The sequence below is a fragment of the Oryctolagus cuniculus genome, chromosome 5 (assembly GCF_051225735.1).
Source record: "Oryctolagus cuniculus isolate XC-2025 breed Fujian yellow rabbit chromosome 5, ASM5122573v1, whole genome shotgun sequence".
Lineage (NCBI taxonomy): Eukaryota > Metazoa > Chordata > Mammalia > Lagomorpha > Leporidae > Oryctolagus > Oryctolagus cuniculus.
This window is the reverse complement of record NC_142871.1, coordinates 11,103,206-11,122,011: the sequence shown is the minus strand read 5'-3', so window position 1 is coordinate 11,122,011 and position 18,806 is coordinate 11,103,206. Positions and strand designations below refer to the sequence as shown.

Sequence of the window (18,806 nt, the reverse complement as noted above, 5' to 3'; positions counted from 1 at the left end):
ACAAAAGCAGGGCAGAGGGGAGATCGTTGTAGAAGCGTCTGGCCCTTGTGCAATGTCAAACCCTTTCTAGGCAGAGAGCCTGACCTGCAGCCCAGACTTCTCCATGCAGTGGTGAAACTCAGGCATGGCTTAGTTCACTAGAGGTGGACGGGACAGCCCAGGCCCTCCAGGCATCAGCCACCATCATCACCAGGGAGTGTTTGGGGGAGAGGAGGAACAAGGCTGCTGCGCTGGCTTCCAGGAAAAAATCTTCCTGGGTCTTCCCTGTGGAGCGAACAAGCATCCCATCAGAAATGATCAGTGCTGGGTGCTGCACCCTCGTCAGCCACAGGGAGCTTAGCGAGGCCCTCCTTACCCATTCACGGTCTCACGCACACTCCTCTTGCAACTCTGAAAACACTTGTGACAGCATTGCCAGTGATCACCTTATTGCCAAATCCATTGGCTCCTTTTAAGTTCTTATTCTCCTTGGTTTCCATAACACTAGGCTGCCTCTCTTTGCAACCAGATCCTTTGTCAAAAGCAAAACCCAAAATGATTTGATGTCTGCAATACGGAGATTGAGGGAGAGGCTTGAGGCTGAGTCGACATGAGCATGTCGTGTGTGTGTGTGTGTGTGTGTGTGTCTAGAATGTGTTGCCAAAACAGAGAGTGGGAAGTTGGGAGGGAAGCGTGGTTTGGGGAGAGTCTGTGATGTGTTCAGCGGGCTCTTGGAGAGCAGAACAGCCAGGCCAGGGGAGGGGGCCGGCTAGACAAGAGTCACTCAAGCCCGTAAAAGTGCGCAGCCGTGTCAACAGGAGCCGCCCAAACTGTCTCCCTCCCTGCAGCCCAGTTCTCCCACCGACACATGGCTGTTTATTTTTTTCATAAATTGAATTTTTTATTTTATGTACAAAGATAGCATGACTTTCATAGCGCTGATGTCTTGGAGACTCCATTCAAGGAGAATGACTGAGTCCAACTTAATGAAGCCGACATCCCTCGCATACTGACCGAAACACTGCAGCACGTGTTGAGCCCACATTTCCGATCAGACCGTGCCGGTTTGAGCAGACGTGGCAAGGGCAGGAACCCTGGCTGAATTCTCGCGGGTCGCTCCAGTAGAGCTGCTGGTGACCCATCTTGCTTTCAGGGGTGCAACAAGAAAAAAGGGGGACACATGGTTCTTACGTCCTGTTTCTTTCCTCCATTTAGAACTAGAAAGCCCTCGCACTGGCATTCAGGGTTCTGTGGACGCACCTGATTTCTCACTTGGTTACTCAGCTACCTGAGTCAGTTCACTCCATCTGGTGGCTCACTGCCTCAGGCCAGGCCATGTCTCTCATCTTGAATGGGCACCCCCTGCTCCTCCTGGCTGCAGCCAGGCAGCTTCCGCCCACATTCTCCAGCTTGCTCTCGGTTCCATGTCTCTTTCCCAGGTGTCACGGGGACTGCGTGATTTGTTATTTACTTAGAAGTTATCTTCTTCTTCCCCACCCTTCTGAGTGCACCTTTTTTCCTGCCAAATTGGTAAGAAGACTTTGTCTTTCACTACTTTCACCATCTTCTGAAACATCCAATATAGAAAAACTGTACAATATAACTTTTGGTTGATTGTGGGAAGCAACTGGGACTAGACTGTTACTCGAATTAAGACTTATTTTATGCATCTGCTCTCCCACAATATGGCGCTGGGAGAGGAGGAAACAGCTTCTACACAGCTGCCTCCAGTTCAACCAATAAACAGCAGGACCTGCTCCTGATTGGAGGAGAGCAGCGTGCTCGGCGTGTGGGTAGCAGAGTTGGGATTGGTGGAGAGGACTATAAGGAGGAGAGAGACAACATGCACCGGGAACATCTATCTGAAGGAACACCTGTGCAGCCCCCGAGAGAGCCGGCCAGTGGTGTGCTGCTCCCCCGCGGAAGTGGGGAAAGTGGCAGGGGGAACCGCCCTTCCACGGAGGTGGAAGGGTCGGTAGCCAACCGGGGAAGAACCAGCAGCAAACCCAGGAAGGGCCGAGCAGACAAAAGAACAGCGCAGGGTCCTGTGTCGTTCCTCCACGAAGACGGGGAGCGACATAATGGTGCCGTGACTCGGATAGGAAGCCTAGGCAGGGTTTAGTGTCGTTCCTCCACGAAGAGGGGGAGTGACAGTTGATAGATGTGAAAACACGCCTCAGTAAAAAAAAAAAAAAAAAAAAAAAAAAAAAACTGCTTATTTGCAATAGCAAATGAATGCCTCTTTCCAAAGTCATTCAGTAGCCTTTTTGTTATTGCTAAATATGCATAACATAAAGTTTGCCATTTTAACCACTTTTAGGGGTACAGTTTAGTGGCACTGTATGCATTCTTATTGCTAGCAACCACCATCACTACTATCTACCTCCAGGAATTTTCTCTTTCCAAACTGAAACTCTGCATCCATTAAACACTCACTGCCCATTCCCTGCCCCCCAGTTCCTGGTTACTTCTATCTGCTTAGTAGTTCTTTGTATCTAACTAAGCCAGGTACCTTGTATACATGGAATCATGTCCTTCTGTGACTGGATTGCTCCACTCAGTTCATTGACCTCAAGGTGATGACATATTCTTTAACTATTCCCAGCCACAACTTCATTCATTCATTTCTACAAGTCTCACATCTGACATGGTATGAGCATTTACCACATGGAAAGAAACTGGGACCAATCAGAACAGGTGCCGACCCACCAATGACCCACATCCCAGCTCTGCCTTCACATATTAGAACTCTTACACAGTGTCTCAAAAACACACCTATTTTGGAGTAAATGAAGCACCACGTAGCAGGGAAACAGCCGTAGGCCTGGCATTGGCAAAATTCTTTATCATCTCATTGAGTCTTCATAACAACTCAATGACTTCTACCCATTTCAAAGATGAGAAAACCACAGCCTAAAGGGGCCAATTTACTCTCAGCCACAGCCAGAAAATACTGGAGCTGACACTCAAACTGCTGTCTCTTTGACCCCAAATTTTGCACTCTGAAACACCCACTGCATCCTCCCCAAGGCACAAGCCATACAGAGGAAAGCAAGAAAATCAACAAGGCAGATCCCAAAGTAGAACTTGAGCAAAACGCTTTGTAGACAGAAGAGAAGATAGAGAAAGTGACTTTAAGAGTGTCAGGGTAGAAACTGTGAGCAGACAATGAAAGTCTCTTTCTTAAAGAGACAAGAGTTGCCGGCGCCGCGGCTCACTAGGCTAATCCTCTGCCTGTGGCGCCGGCACCCCGGGTTGTAATCCCAGTTGGGGCGCCGGGTTCTAGTCCCGGTGGCTCCTCTTCCAGTCCAGCTCTCTGCTGTGGCCCAGGAAGGCAGTGGAGGATGGCCCAAGTGCTTGGGCCCTGCACCCGCATGGGAGACCAGGAGGAAGCACCTGGCTCCTGGCTTCAGATCAGCGCAGCACGCTGGCCATAGCAGCCATATGGGGGGTGAACCAATGGAAGGAAGACCTCTCTCTCTGTCTCTCTCTCTCTCTCTCTAACTCTGCCTGTCAAAAAAAAAAAAAAGACAAGAGCAATGTGCCTTGGAAGTAACAGGAAGAATTCCATTACTAGATGGGCTCACATCGGGTGGGAGCACCCCTCCCCAGAAGACTATGAGCAGCAGAGGTTGAGGGAGCTTGACTGTGCCTCTGCAGGCCGCCTGCAGGCAAAGCCAGCCAGCGCGGGCAATGCTGCTCTACTCCCCCAACAGGCACAGTTCCCAAGGTAAGCTCCCAAAGCCTTTGAGCTCGTGGGAGAATCTGGAGCAACACGAGGGCAGGGTCATAAATATGCATGTGTGTTTTATCCTCTGCCATCACTACAGTCCTGCTGGGTGGGGTGCATGTCTGACACTCTCAAAATTGAAGGGGCAAGGTCCTCTTTGCAGGGCATTCTGCAGTGAACTAAGCTGCAAACTCCAACTTGCATGCAAGCAGCATCCTTTACAGCCAAGCAGCAGTGGCCTCCAAGTCAGTGCTTCTCTGAGAAGGGAAGAGGCTAGCTCTTCATTGCCACGCCTTGGTAGCCGCTGTTCTCGGCATCCGTCAGACAGCAGCTCTGTCACATACATAAACGGTAGCCCCAGGGTGCTTGTCTGGGTGGGGATAGAGCTTCAGAGACTGAAGCAGTCCAGGGAAAGGTGACACCCAAGCCACCAGCCTTTCAGGATTTCTCTGGGAGGAGAAGCGAAGCCAACAGCCTGGCCTTTGCGGGTGACAGGAGGCGGCAGCTGAACACTGCACAGTGCTTTGGGAGACCTCCAGGGGCAGCTGTCAGCTCTTTCTATGCAGGCGTACCACCTTTGGCCTAGATTTAGTCTGCCAAATCCATTCACCTCTATAGCTCGTGCTCAGTTTCCATTCTTCTCATGGTTTTAAAGGGACCCTAAGTGAGATGTACATCCTTCTATCAAGCATTTAGTATGCTAGGAGGGCTTGTCAGGGTGGCCATTGCTGCACTGCAGACTAAGCTGGTGCTCAGGATGGGAGTGTCCCATTTCACAGGGCCTGGTTCATGTCCCAGCTACTCTGCACTTCCAGTCCGCCATCCTGCTAATGTGCTTGGGAAGCAGTGGATGCTGGTCCAAGTACTTGGATTCCTGCTGCCCATATGGAAGATCCAGATGGAGTTCCTGGATCCTGGCTTCAACCTGGCCAAGCCCTGGCTGTGGTGGTCACTTGGGGAGTGAACCAGCAGATAATGAAAGATATATATATATATATATATATCCTTCATTTTATATATATAATGTATATATATCTTTTCATATATATGTTATAAAATCTTTCCTCTTGTCCCCACACCCCTGTCACACTCTGCCTTTCAAATAAATAAATATTGTTTAAAAGAAAAAGGAAAAAAGAGGGCTTGTGAAAGGGTAGCCTACTTATTAAGAGACCAATTAAGATACCTAAATTCCATATCACGGTGCCTGGATTCAGTTGTCACCTCTGGCTCCTGATTCCAGCTTCCTGCTTAGGCAGATCCTGGGACGCAGCAGTGATGGCTCAAGGAATTGGGTTTCTGCCACCAAAAGGGGAATCCCGGATTGAATTTCCGGCTCCTAGCATGAGCTCAACCCAGCCCCAGCCATTGTGGGGGATGAACTAGCACTTGTGAGCTGTCTCCTTCAGAGTGTGGTGTGTGTGTGTGTTTAGATTTGTATTCCTGCCTCTTCAAATTTAGAAAAAAAAAAAAAAAAGTGGCTTATCTACCACCACCCCCATGCTCTCCTCCTCTGGTGGGTTTTCTGTTGTTGGTCCATCACCCCGGACCCCTCAGTGCCATGCAGACAGGGTTGCAAAGCTCCAGGTTGCTGCTTCTGGGGAATCCTCTTCTTAGTGATTATCCAGATTTTCATTGTCTGAAAATGCAAGTTTGCATTTGATAATTATTCAGACTGCTGTTTGCTCGTCTTTGTACAAAATGGAATTGGCTCCAAAGCACTAGTATATATGGGGAGGGAATTAAAAATAACAGAGTTATTTCTGTGAATATAAAAATGTGAAAATTCCATCTTCTGAAAAAGTGGCAGTACCCGATTCCCGAGAGTAATGTCTTCCCCATACTTTCAGGGCTGCTGATGTCCATCACGGGCCTCTCACCTCAGAAAGTCGACTTCTAGAGTCTGCATTCAATATTGACAAAAGCTGCAGGAGGCTTTGATCTGTTGGCGTTTTTGTATTAAGACGAGTCAAAACATATACACACACAGCTACCAAATACAGCCTTGGCACAGTCAATGCAGTTATGTCAACTCCTTTTCAATCCGTGAGGTGTAGGGCAGAACCTCAGAGAACTCCCAATGACCACTAAGATGGACAAAAGGTCAGGATAACCAGGCCATGACTCAGTCACTTCTGCTCTGTGGACTGCCCCCGGTCCTTCTCCCAAGAAGAATTCAACTTGTTCACATTCATGTACCACCAAACCATTCAATAGCCAGCAGTAAAGTGGCTGAATTAAATGGGTGAAGATGGTCTCCCAGAAATTCACCCCAAGGCCATACCAAAGCCAAACTTACAATCCAGTTACTACTCCTGAAGTGGACGAGCACGGGAGACCTGCTGCTAGTGGGCCTCAAGACCTCCAGAGCTGCTATTGTCTACCTGGCACAGCACAGTGGGTGTGCAGTGATGACTACTACCAAGCAGAGGAGAACAGGAGCAAAATAAAGCACACAAGTGTGCAGTCGATATTGCCTCATGCAGTTCTACTATGAAATTGACATCTGTGGTCCACGGGACAGGCAAACCTCCTGAAGTTAGAAAAACACATATATGGCTGCTAAGGTCAACTATACAAAAATAAATACACACATATACATAAAGACCATGTAATTCGGGAGGAGTTGGACAAGCAGACAAAGGAGAGACTCCAGTGCTAACTAGAAAGGGAAACCTGCCTGACCCCGGAACATAACAAACAGGCCAGGGCAGCCCTCTTCCCTGGGGAGGGTGACTAGAGCTGATTCTCAGAGCCTTGAAGCCAGTAAGCCTTCACGTTCTCCCAGCAGGCCCCTTGTGAGAAGTCCACACCCACAGTCTTCTCACTGCAACACACCCTCCCAGTTCACGTGCAGAGTTCAGGGCAACAAACTGACACTCTGGTCTCTCCATCAGCCACTTTGAGTTTGGTTGCCTTTGGTCCATCTCCAGGAGATAAATCCAGGGAAACCTGTTCTTCATCATTGTTGGTCTCCTCTGGTTTTTTTAAACAAGGAGCACATGTTGTGTACAAAGATGGGTAAATATGTCATAATGCATTTCCAATTATGATGCATGAAATGTTGTAGTAGCTCTGAAGGAGCAAACTAAGAACAAGAGTAGAACTTTGCATGTGGGGGAGACAGGTTAAGCAAATCCTCCACTGTGTTGACTGGCTGGCTGTGGGCAGTTTGAGGGCAGATGTTGGGTTTTTATATTCTATAGATTTACATTCTGAGTTTATTTTGACCTCTGCAATGTCTGGTGCAGTTCTGGGTGGATGAGTATGCAGATTTGTTAGTTTATCAAGTGGATGAACGACACCGGCTGAACACCACATTGCAGATGACTGATACCACGTGATGCAAGCCACGCCCAAATGCCCTGACCCATGAAACCAAGGGCAAAGCCTCAAACAGCACTCGGCTCCAGAGGAGGATCCCAGAACCCAAGCCATCCCTTCCCTAGCCAGAAGGCTCGCCTGCTGCATTTCTCTCAGCCTCATTGAACTCAGTGCCCCAGTGCAGTGCGTGAAGGAGGAGGAAATGCTTGGGATTTCGACGGTCTGAGCAGGGGCTTGTCACATGCTCCTCCCTGACTCTCGAGATGCACATCGGGACCGGGCCATCTCCATGTCTCGATGTTATTGCAACAACAGCAATGGTGACAAAGCATCGTCAGCTCTCTCTCGGTGCTCACAGTGCGAGAAAAGATTTTTCATTTCATACATCATTTACAACTTGCTGCTGTGATTCTAAAAAACCAGCAGACTTTATCGAGTTAATGAGCAAGAAAAACATATTTGGTGAGCGTGTTAATTTTCTGAAACTTCTGCAGAATCCACGACACTGGGCAATACGCCGGGGGCCTCCCCTGCCCAAATCCTTCCCACTCAGTGCCAGGGGCACCTGGCTGTTTACTAATAAGTCAGCAAATGCACCTTTATAGGAATGGCACAGTCAGCTTGTCACTCACTTTGCATGTCCTGCATTGTCTCCATGCCAGGATGATGGGGCCTTGGGCAGAAGTCACCGTGGGCCTGGTTGCGTCTCTCTGCTCACATACCAAGTGTTACAGCAGAAGAGAGGCATGTGTTGGGGCACGGACAAGGACAATCTAGGTTCAACGAGGGAGGGAATCACATTGAATCCGAGGGTTCAGGGTCTTCAAGTGATACAGACAATCCGTGGAGGGATGCTGCAATAAGGTAAAAGACTAGATATGTGGACGGACAGCTCTGTTGCAGGATCACAGCGAGATCCTAATCAAAGTCTTCATTCATTATAGGATCCTTCCAGAGTTCCTACCTACCCAAATCTCTGAGACTGCACGCTGGTTAAATACATCTCAGCATTAATCTGTGCGTGAAACCATGGAGCCCGGAGAGTCACATGGCATGGCACAATTTCTGTCTCTTGAGTTTCAGCTTCCATTCCACGATTGAGAATGGCCCCCAGCAAGCTCATGGTGCCAACAGAAGCCACACACAGAAGCAAAAGAGTCAAAAGGGCAGTCAGGTATTTTCCTCATCCTTTTTCCTCCACATGAGGCTTTCTGTTTTGTTAGAGATGGAGAAATGTCTGCAGCCCTATTAAATGGCAACTATAGGAATCCAGCTGAATTGTGAATCAAAACACAAAGTGATAGTTACTAATTCAGAGTATCCCCCTTTCCCCACAGAAATGGACATGTTTGCAATGTTACAAAATTCATTTAGAGGGTGGGCTTCTGGACTCCCGCCTCCCCTCAATATCACCCCTCGTTAACACACACAGTTCAGAAGTCCCCAAGAGCTGAGACTCAGCTGATCACGTCCATTCAGCGAAAAGCACAGGAGACGGAAGACTTCTGCCGAGCATTGTTGCTCTACACTGCTTGTTTCCCAGATAAGACAAAATGCAAACCGGTCTATTTCAGAGAAAAGAAACACACACACACACAAGTAAGTATTGCTGTCTGGGGGAAAAATACAATCACGCCTGGTTGGGAAGTCCAGACCCAGAAAGCACTTTGTGTTCCGCTAATGCCACTGTCGATTCCTTCTTGTTGTGGTTGTGATAAACATCACTCCACAGAGAGACCTGGTTTTCAGTAGCTGAGCCTGCAGCCAAGCCATCAGCTGAGAAGAGGCAGCTTTCTCTGTGCACACGAATGTTTAGGAAGATCAGGAGGAAATGTCTTCATTTGCAAATGATTTTCAGAGAAATGGAGAGAACTGTGAAGGACAACCAACGGGGATGAGGTTGAGGATAGAGACCCATCTGTCCCTGCTCCCGGTGTGTTTTGGAGACCTGCTGTGTGTGCCCTTCTAGGAAAACCACAGCACCCTCTCCAGTTCTCCCAGGACCCCAGGTACCCTGGGCTGCACAGGCAGGCCCCGAGGCTGAGAGTCTGCCTTCTATTTCAGTCCTCCAGAGAACCCCTCTGGGTCTTTCAGCACAAACCTCTAGCTCTAAAACACTTTCTGTCTAACCTGGGGCTCACTTCTCTCAGCCCAGAGTAGCAGGCGCTGCAGGTCTACAAGGTGAAAATAAGGCTTGGTCAGACCCTTTCAGAGGAAATCTCAAAATTCCCAGGTAGGGAGAAAGAAGAAGGCATGAGAGATGAGAGGCGCAGGGGCTGACTGGCAGTGGGAGAATGCATTCTAGAAATATTAAAAGAAACTCTTCCCCCTACACACACACTGTAGACCAAGTCTTCTTTTTTTAAGTTTTTATTGTATTTATTTATTTGAAAGGCAGTTCTGGAGGGGAGGGGAGTGAGAGAGTGAGAGAGAAAGAGAGATCAATCTTCCCTCCACTGGTTCCCAAATGGCTGTGATGGTCAGGGCTGGGCCAGAGAGAAGCCAGGAGGCTGAAACTTCATCTGGTCTCCCACATGGGTGGCAGAGGCCCAAGCATTTGGACCATCTTCCACTGCTTTCCCAGGTACATAGCAGGGACCTGGATCAGAAGTGGAGCAGCTGGACTGGACTCAAACTGGCATGCAAATGGAATGCCAGTGTTGCAGGCAGAGGCTTAACCTGATGCTCCACAACACTGGGCCCTAGACCAAGTCCTAAAGGCTCCTGACCATGAGAGCTGGGAGGTAACCTACAACCCCACCCCACCCAGCCCTGGGTGACCCCAGGGAGCCACGACTTTGTACAGCCCCCTGCCCTGAGCATAGACAGAAACCATAGCTCACTTCTAGCCCATGGGAAATAGCAGAGGTGTTTGGACAATCCCTCCTATGATGAAGTCACATTGCAAAGGCCTACGTTTTAGCAGACTGGAGTAAGAGATGCCCTCACTGACTGTCCACATCCTAATCCCAAAGCCCTGTAATGCTGCTAATGGCAAATCTGCAGACAAAATTAAGGCTACAGAGCCCCAAAAAGGGGGATCTCAGATGATCCAGATTACCCCCACCCAATCACATAAGCCCCTAAAAGCAGAGAACTTTTTCTGTCTGGAGTCAGCAAGAAACGGCAGAAGAGAAACAGGTGAGGGGAAGTTGAGAGACCCCCAGCATGAGAAGGACTCAGCGTGTGGGGTCTGAGATGTATGGGCCACGTGCAGGGACCAGAGAAGGCTCCTGGGAGCCAAGGGAACTCCCAGCTGATGACAGCAGGGAAGAGAGGCCCTGAGTCCCATGATCGCAGGCACCCTACGTCTGTCCTAGGCTCCAAAGAGGATTCCAATTCCAGATAGGAAGTCAGCATGGCCAGTGCCTTAATTGTAGCCCCATAAGCCCACACTCCTGAGCCACGGAAACTATAAGATGGTAAATCAGGTTGTCTTAAGCCACCAGGGTCAGGGCTATATGGTACGTGGCAAGTGTAACTAACCCACACCCTCAGCACTGTGGAGCGTGCTCCCTTCTGGCCTCATTACCCCAACACCACCAGACACATTTACTGATTCTAGAATGTTGAGGCCGCCGTGTAACAAGAGCTTAGGATAAAGATCTAACACGACTGAGCTCACGTGCAAACAGAGAGGCCCTCTTTCCTGCCAGAAGGAAAAAATCACATCTAAGGGGTGGGCGTTTGGTGCAGTGGTTAAGACGCTATTTGGGATGCCGACACCTCTTGTCAGAGTGCCTGGATTAAAGTTCCAGCGTCACCCCCAAATTCAGCCTCGTACTAACACACGCCCTACGTGGCAGCAGGTGATGGCCCACATAGCTAGGACACTGTCATCCACATGGGAGACCTGGATGGAGTTCCTGGCCCCTGGCTTGGGCCTGGCCCAGCCCTGGCTGTTGCAAACATCTGGAAAGTGAACCAGCAGACTGAAGAATCCTCTCTCTCTCTCTCATTCTGCCTTTCAAACAAATGAATACATCTGAAACTCCTGTCTTAAGATCTACATTCTTAGCTTCCCCTTTATTGTGACTATGATGTGTATGTAATCTGTTTCACATATAAATTTTCTCAATAAACAAGTAATTCATCAGTGTAAAAAAAAAGGAAAGAAAGAAATAAATTCATGTCTAAGTCTGAAGTACTTCCTCCACTCTTTCTTCTAAACATAGCACCATTATCCCTTTCAATGGCAAGACAAGTCCCCAACGTGGACACCAAGCAGCAGTTAATTCCTTTTTACGGCATTTCCTCCCAGAGCCTTCTCCTGAGTCACATAGTCCATTCTACTACTTTACTTCAAATGTTTTGTCCTAAAGAATGTTACCAGTTTGATGACAATATCAGACAGAAGAGTGCCATGTCTATAGGACAGAAAACCCCAACTCAAACAGGCTTGCACAAAACCAACTAATATAAAAACCAGAAAACAGATGGAAAAACCAAGTGCAGGCAAGGCTGGCAGCTCTGGCCTCTCCCCAGCCTCTGGGTTTGCTTTCTTCTCTGCCTGGATCCTCTCTCTTGGAGCAAGGTGACGGCCAGCAGGTTCCTGCTGCCAAACAACACCTCCAAATAGTTGGAGCTATTGCTATAGCACCTCCACACCTGGGCTACTCACCCTACATGCAGAAAGCCTATTGCTGACATCAGGGTAGCAGAAGAACCATTTATTGCAAAGCCCAGAGCAAGGAGCTGGGCAGCTGCTCTCTAAGAAGTTAGGGGTGAAGGTTCTTACCGATTGAAACTGAGATTGGATTGAATGGTGCAGGCTCAGCTCATGTCCAAGTTGCTAGTTAGTCAGTGGTGCCTGTGACTTCCTTCGATTGGCCAGCAATGCCGTGTTCTTTAGAAAATGTTTGGGATGACCAGGTGGGTTTCAGCTGGTCAGAGTCGGGGGTGGGGAAGAGAGGTACTTGTAGTTACCTTCTGCCCCAGACCTGAAATTTCCGTGCCTGGACCTGGAATTCCTCTAAACAAACCCCTCTGGACAATGCTGACCATCAAGGTTCTGACCTATTATAGAAGCAAATGACTCAAGTCCAGCGAATAGAACATTGTCACGCCAGTGGCATCACTCCCTCAAGTCCATGAATTCCTTCAGATAAAGGACAGGCAAGGACACTTTGGGCCAAGGGAGACAGAAGAGAGGCTGGGTCCTGCCTCTACATTATAGCACTTGGTCTCACCCCCATTCTTCTTTCACCCCAGAAGCAACAACACAAGTCCCAGGCCCAATCTCACTGGCTCATGTGGGCCAGGTCCTCCTTCTAAGCAATGAGTACAGGCAAGAGGACTGTGGGCCTGGGGTGCACTCCCACTGCTGGAGCCAGAGGGTAGCCCGGTCAACTAACCCCTGTGGGCTTAGAGTCTTGGGTGGGAGTCTCCCTCAAGGAGATGAAGGGAAGCCAATGTCAGGTGAGTGGAATCTGCAGCTCCCCATTTCTGTGAGCCACCCTACTTGCAAGATTCGGCTCTGAGTGGTATATGAGATCAGTCTCCAAGAGCAAAGAAGCTGCCCCAACATGAAGACAGCTATACATGATCGCTGGTATCTGGGAGAGACGGTGGAGCAGAAGTCCCTTCCATCTTTAGAGTCTAGGGTTCATCCCCTTGGCATCCGACTGGAATCCATGGCCGGGTCCCCCAACCCAAGTGTCTTAGGGGTCGGTTTTGAAAGGAAGAACATTCACCGGACTGTCTGAAAAGCCAGCTTGCTCTCTTCCTGGCTGTGCCTTGCAGGTCATCTCCCTGCACACTGCATTTGTGAGTGGCCCCCACGCCTCCGTCCCTCGCCGCCAGCACGCAGCGGACTCTGGGAACAGGTGAGAGGGCGGACACAGGAGGGCACTTGGCAGAGTGCCGAGCTTGCACTTTCTCTACTCCCCAAACTCAGTTTTTCAAAAGCAAATTTCTTCAAACAGTGACTAGTCCTTAGTCAGTTGAAGTTGAAAAACAAAGAGGCCTTTGAGTTTTCTAAACACTTACTAAAAGAAAAGGTTATTTTTTAACTTTCAAAAAAAGACGGATGAATTCTTTTGGTGTTCAAATACAGCCAAGGCGAATTTAGCTAAAACTTTCCCCCTGAGTGCTATTTTGCGACAGAGACCAGACACCAACATTTTTTAATCTGAAAGGGTTCTTTTTCTTCCAAAAGAGAAAAAGACATAGTTGGAAGAAAATGAGTAAAGGAGCTAAATAGGGAAGCTCTGGCAACCACATAAGTGCCTGATATTAAGACACCATCAAATGAATTGTTCATACCTTCCCCTTAGATGTCATTTTTGGATCCAGATGATAATTTTAGCGGAAATCACTCAAACTTCCTTGAGGTGGAACACTCACTAATCTGTAACCCATTTCAGAGAGAGCTGGTGCTGTTCTCCTATTTTTAGCGCCCAGAATCTTCTGCGTGGTGTAGTCTGGGGTGGGGGGAGGTGTGTGATCTCGCGAGCACCACACGTGCATTATTTTCCAGCGTCTATGGATAATTATCAGTGCTATTTTAATAATCAATTTCACTGTAATGGCAGGATTTGCTTCAGTTGCATTTAAATCATAATAAAGCTCAATGAAAATGAGAAAGAAAGAGAAAATACCATTCTGAGGATTAACAAAACACTCCAACAAAAGGGACCTTTTTAATTTTCATGAGGTGATAAAGTGATAGCCTTTTGAATAGACAATTAGGCTCATAAACCTGATACACCAAGGGCTTAATTCACAAACACACATTGCCACTAATACATTTGCAGAGGAACTGTGTGCTTAACAGGATTAGAATACAGCAAATCATTCATTGTTAATGGGAATCCACACTGCCTAGCTCTTCCTCCCCAGACAGACCAGTATTTAAATCAAATAATTTAGCACAATTTCAGGAGCTTAATTCCGCGCATAGACTGCTCATGGGTAGCTCTGTATTTCCTGGCACACACTGGGAATCTCGGCCAGGGGTGTTCCTAACCTGTCTCGGCCCCCGTGACAGTGAGGATCTGGGTTCTGAAAGCTCTGCCCTCACCCCGTCCCCCCATAAATGAGAAGGACCCACCTGATTAGGTCATCTGCTCCCAGAAGAGGCTACGCTCCTCCATATGCCACACCCACCATTTGCAAGTGAGCTCTGACCAGCGATTTTGCAGATGCAGGACACATGTCGTAAGGACGCTCGGACATAAACCTGGGCTAGGTTGCGTGGCATTTACATTTCGACAGGGACTCAGAGCATTGTCACCCCACAGAAGGGACACTGCAGACGTCCTCCACTCTGTACAGAAAAGCGGTCCTACAGGTAGATGTCCCCAGCTGACGAGGCATTAGAGAAGTCCAGGATGGAAAGCAACTCGTCTTTGTGACTCAGCATCTAATGTGGCGAACCTAGAGGGACCAAATGGCCCCGTGCACCTGCAACAAATGGGTTTCCCGGGACACAGGCATTTTAGGTTTCAAACCTGAAAACTTGGGTTTGGCACTGTGGCATGGTGCGCACTGGGCCCCCACCTGCAGTGCCCGCATCCCATATGGGCACCAGTTCATGTCCAGGCTGCCCCTCTTCTGATCCAGCTCTCTGCTATGGCCTGGGAAAGCAGTGGAAGATGGCCCAGGTGCTGGGCTCCTGAACCCACATAGGAGACCCAGAGGAAGCTTCTGGCTCCCGACGTCAGATGGGTCCAGCTGCAGCCATTGTGGCCATCTGGGGAATGAACCAGTGGATGGAAGCTCTCTGTCTTGCCCCCTCCCTCTCCGTACTCTACCTCTCAAATAGATAAATAAAATATCCTTTAAAATAACAGTCACAGAATCATTAAAACTATAGTAGTACATAATTCCCATCAGTCTATCTGACAAAGATTAAAAAAAAAAAACCTGAAAACTCCCCCAACAAACCAGGTGAACTAGTCACCTTAGATAGCAACCTGCTGTCGATACTTTAAAACGTCCTCAACCATATTGGAGAGATGTTGACACTTCTAGATGTAGAAATTCAGCCCCAAAGAAGTTAAACTCTTTGTCCCGAATCACAGCCAGTAAAGCTGGGATTGCATCCCAGATCTTTGCCCATCACCTCCAGCTCTGCTCGGGCAGTTAAACACCCAGGCCCCCTGACGTACCTGCCCCTGGGGTAGCTACTGCTGTCACCCAGCTCATCTGCTTCTCCCATGTGGAAAATCAAGGCTTGCAAGGTCTAAGATTAAGACTCCAATGATCTCAGAACAAATCAGATCCTTAAACAAGGCCAAACTCACTTATGTGTCCTGAGACTCTCAGTGGATGCCCAAAACCATAGATGGTGCTGCTCCTTACCATTTAATTTCCTTTCCATCTTAACTAAGCACTTAGCACACACTGTGGCCATAATGTTGTAGTGTGAGGTACGGCAGTGAAACCAGCACAAATTTTGTTTTCCTTCTTTACAATTTCACAGACCTCAGGAAATCTGGCACATGGTTTTTTGTTTTTTTTTTTTTTTTTCTTTCCTCATTAAGTCAAGAACTTTCACTTTTTCACTTATAAGCAGCAGCACTCTACAGCTTCTCTTCGGCATATCTGAGCTGCGAGAATCACTACTCTCGTGCCTTGGGCTCGTTACCAAGTAAAAGAAAGGTTACTTGAACACAAGCACTGAGACACCTGGCAGTGCAAGACAACCAAGACAGCTACCAGTGGAACGGCACCGTAGACAGCAAGGATACTCCGGGCAAAGGGGAGATTCATGACCCAGGTGGGAGAGCGTAGGATGGCAAGAGATTTCATCGCGATGTTCACCACGGTGCATAATTCAAATTTTATGAGATATTTATTTCTGGAACTTTCCATCCAGTGTTTTAGACTGATTGACCACAGGTAACTGAAACCATGGAGAGTAAAACCAGGTAAGGGAGGACTACTCTGTTGTCAAATGGAAGAGGTGTGCACATCAAAACCACCCATTGGTAATTTCCAAGATGAAAGCAATCTCTCCCGCCCCCTCCCAGGACATGTTGATCAACAGCTTAGGGGGCCCCTGACACCTTAGTGGAGTTGCAGATAAAGATCCCCAACTCCCTCAGATGATTCACTGAGACTTGGTGCCCACCCCATTCTGCTGCTCTGGGCCAAGCAGGAACTGTGGCTTTCATTCCACAGCCTGGGCAGCCACCACATGTCACCCCTGTAACTGGGTAAGCCCAGGCAAGCTTCCTTCAGCATCAGATAAACCACAATGAAGGCAAACTTTAAGGAAGCAAAACCAGTCCTGAGTTATGCTGTATGACCTGGCTAAATCCCCTTCCTCTCTCAGGGCTTGCTTGTTCTTGCTCCTGGCATGAAAAGGATCCTAACACCTGCCCCAGGACAGCAGGTACACTGACACACTGACTCGCCCCCAGCTCAGCCATAATCCTGAGCTCGCCCAGGGCTTGCTCACCGAGGGCTCGCCCAGGGCCCACCGTAAGTCTCCATTATCAATGCTGTGGAGCAAGCGTGCCCATCTGCAACTTCTAGAAGCCAGTCCAGCAAGAAAGGCTTCAGTGGGGGCAGTGAGAAATGAAACTGCAAACTCCAAACATGATACGGTGGGACCGGCATTGGACCTCACGGTTAGAACATCTGCATCCCACATCAGAGTGCCTGGGGTCTATGCTCACCTCCAGCTCCTGACTCCAGCTTCCTGGTACTGCAGAATCAGGGAGGCGGTAGTGATGGCCCAAGTTGTTGGGTTCCTGCCACCCACATGGGAAAATCTGGATTCAGCTCCTGGCTCCCAGCTTTGGCCCAGCTCACCCTGGTCATCTGGAGAACGAACCAGCAGATGAGAACTTGCTCTCCTTCCCTCTCTCTCTCCCTCCCTCCCTCTCCCTAATATTTATTTTTAAATATATGTATAATATGTTAAGCAGTCATTTCCTCTCATTAGAAACGAATGTGAACTTTACAGAAGGATTAATGAAAGTTTTTAAAATAGTAAGAGCCTAAATTGCAATAATCATTAATTACAATTAATGGCAAGTAAATAGTAATATACATCCAGCCCCTGAAATCCAGAATTCTTCAGGCCTAAGAATTGCAGGTCCCAGACAGGAAAGCTTCTAGTTTGTAGAAGAGAACCATGTTTGATGGTCAGAATTCTGTTTCTTTCCAGGCTCCAGGCTCCTTTGCAATCCTCTTAGCCTCTTCAGGTCCTGGGGACTGAGGTCAGGGCCTGTGTCTTCCATCACTAGGGGTGCTAATGCACTTTTTTTTTTAAAGATGTATCTATTTATTTGAAAGACAGCATTATAGAGAGGCAGGGGCAGAGAGAGAGAGAGACTTCCATCCGCTGATTCACTCCCCAATTGACCACAACAGCCAGAGCTGCACTGATTCAAAGCCAGGAGCCAAGAGTTACTTCTGGGTTTCCCATGTGGATGCAGGGGTCCAAGGACTGGGCCATCTTCCACTGCTTTTCCAGGCCACAGCAGAGACCTGGATCCGAAGTAGAGCGCAGCTGGGACTCAAACCGGTGCCCATGTGGGATGCTGGCACTGCAGGCAGCAGCTTTACCTGCTACACCACAGCACTGGCCCTGCTCATGCATTTTCATTCTGCACCTACACCCATACCACACTCCTGGCTTTCAGTGCAATCCTGGCCTGGAGGCCCAAGTACATCTCAAAGGCAGCATGCTTGTTATGGGCTGAACTGCATGCTCCAAAGAATCTGTGTTGAAGCCCTAACACTCAGTACTTCCAGATGGGACCTTGTTTGGAAACAGGATCAGTGCAGGTATCACCGGTTATGGTGAGGTCACACTGGAGTAGAGAGGGCTTCTCACTCAACATGGCTGGCACCTTTATAAGAGGGTGACCACATGCAGACAAGAGAACGCCACGTACAGAGGTGAGGCTGATCCAAGCCCATCAGCAGCTGGAAGAGGAAAGGAAGGGGGGGAACCCCCGCCCCGCCAGAGACTCCAAAGACAGCACGGACCTCCTGACACCTTGACCTCAACTTCCTAAACTCCAGAATTGCGAGAGAATACAGCTCTACTGTTTCCAAGCCACGTGGTTGTGACGCTTTGTTCCTACAGCCTGGGAAATGGACACAAGGCCCTGCCCTGGACTCTAGTGTTCCCCCAGGGAATGGGAGCCCTGCCTTCAGCTGCGGTGACAGTGCCCCAGCAACGTCTTTGCGCCTCCCTGTCCTTCACTCCGTGCATCCAGCCTGGCTCAGGGCCCTCCAGTCCAACCCCTCCACTTCCAGCCACCTCACACCTGGTGACAGCCAGAGCCTCCTTCCCATGTCTGGAATGTTCCCTGCACAGCATCCAGACTGACCTTTGTACATGTCTGGTCACATCACACCCCCGTGACCTCCCCGGTGTGGCCATGACCTCTAAGCCTTCCCCGGCCCTGGGGAGTTCCACGTGGCCCAAAATCTGCTGCCCGCTCTGCCTTCAGCACTGGCCGCTGTCCCCTGATGGTTAACCTGGGCCTACACAGGATCTCGGGCCTGACTGGTCCTTTAACAAGGCTCCAGCTCTCATTCAGCAGCAGGTCTCAGCCCAGAGCCCAGTGCTCAGCGCTGCCGGCTGCAGCCCTCCCAGCTCTCCCTCGGGACGGCTGTCACAGCTCCGAGTCACGTATTTATTAGAGTGGGGGTTTTTGCTGCTGCTGTTGCTTCTTTATGTCTCTCTCCGCCTCACTTGGGGCCCCATCTGAGCAGGGACAAGATCTATTTGTTCTCCTGGTGCTGGCAGAAAGCGAACAATGCCTGGCTCCTAGGAGGTGCTCTATAAATATTTGTGGAATGGTCC

The 18,806-nt window shown here is 49.0% G+C and overlaps 1 protein-coding gene across 5 annotated transcripts in view; it reads right to left on the bottom strand.

Annotated features, from left to right (window-relative positions):
- The window catches only part of LOC149126407 (uncharacterized), a 342,003-nt gene that overhangs the window by 217,538 nt on the left and 105,659 nt on the right, over positions 1–18,806 (bottom strand). The window contains exons 3-4 of one of the 5 annotated variants that reach the window (XR_016233597.1): positions 16,660–16,804; positions 15,328–15,881 (exon numbers count right to left, since the gene is read on the bottom strand). The exons of 3 other annotated variants lie outside the window; for them this stretch is intronic. The gene's annotated coding sequence lies outside the window, so the exon portion shown is untranslated. Of the gene's footprint in view, positions 1–15,327; positions 15,882–16,659; positions 16,805–18,806 lie in introns of those variants that run through there. One more of the 5 variants, XR_016233592.1, reaches the window with a different exon arrangement.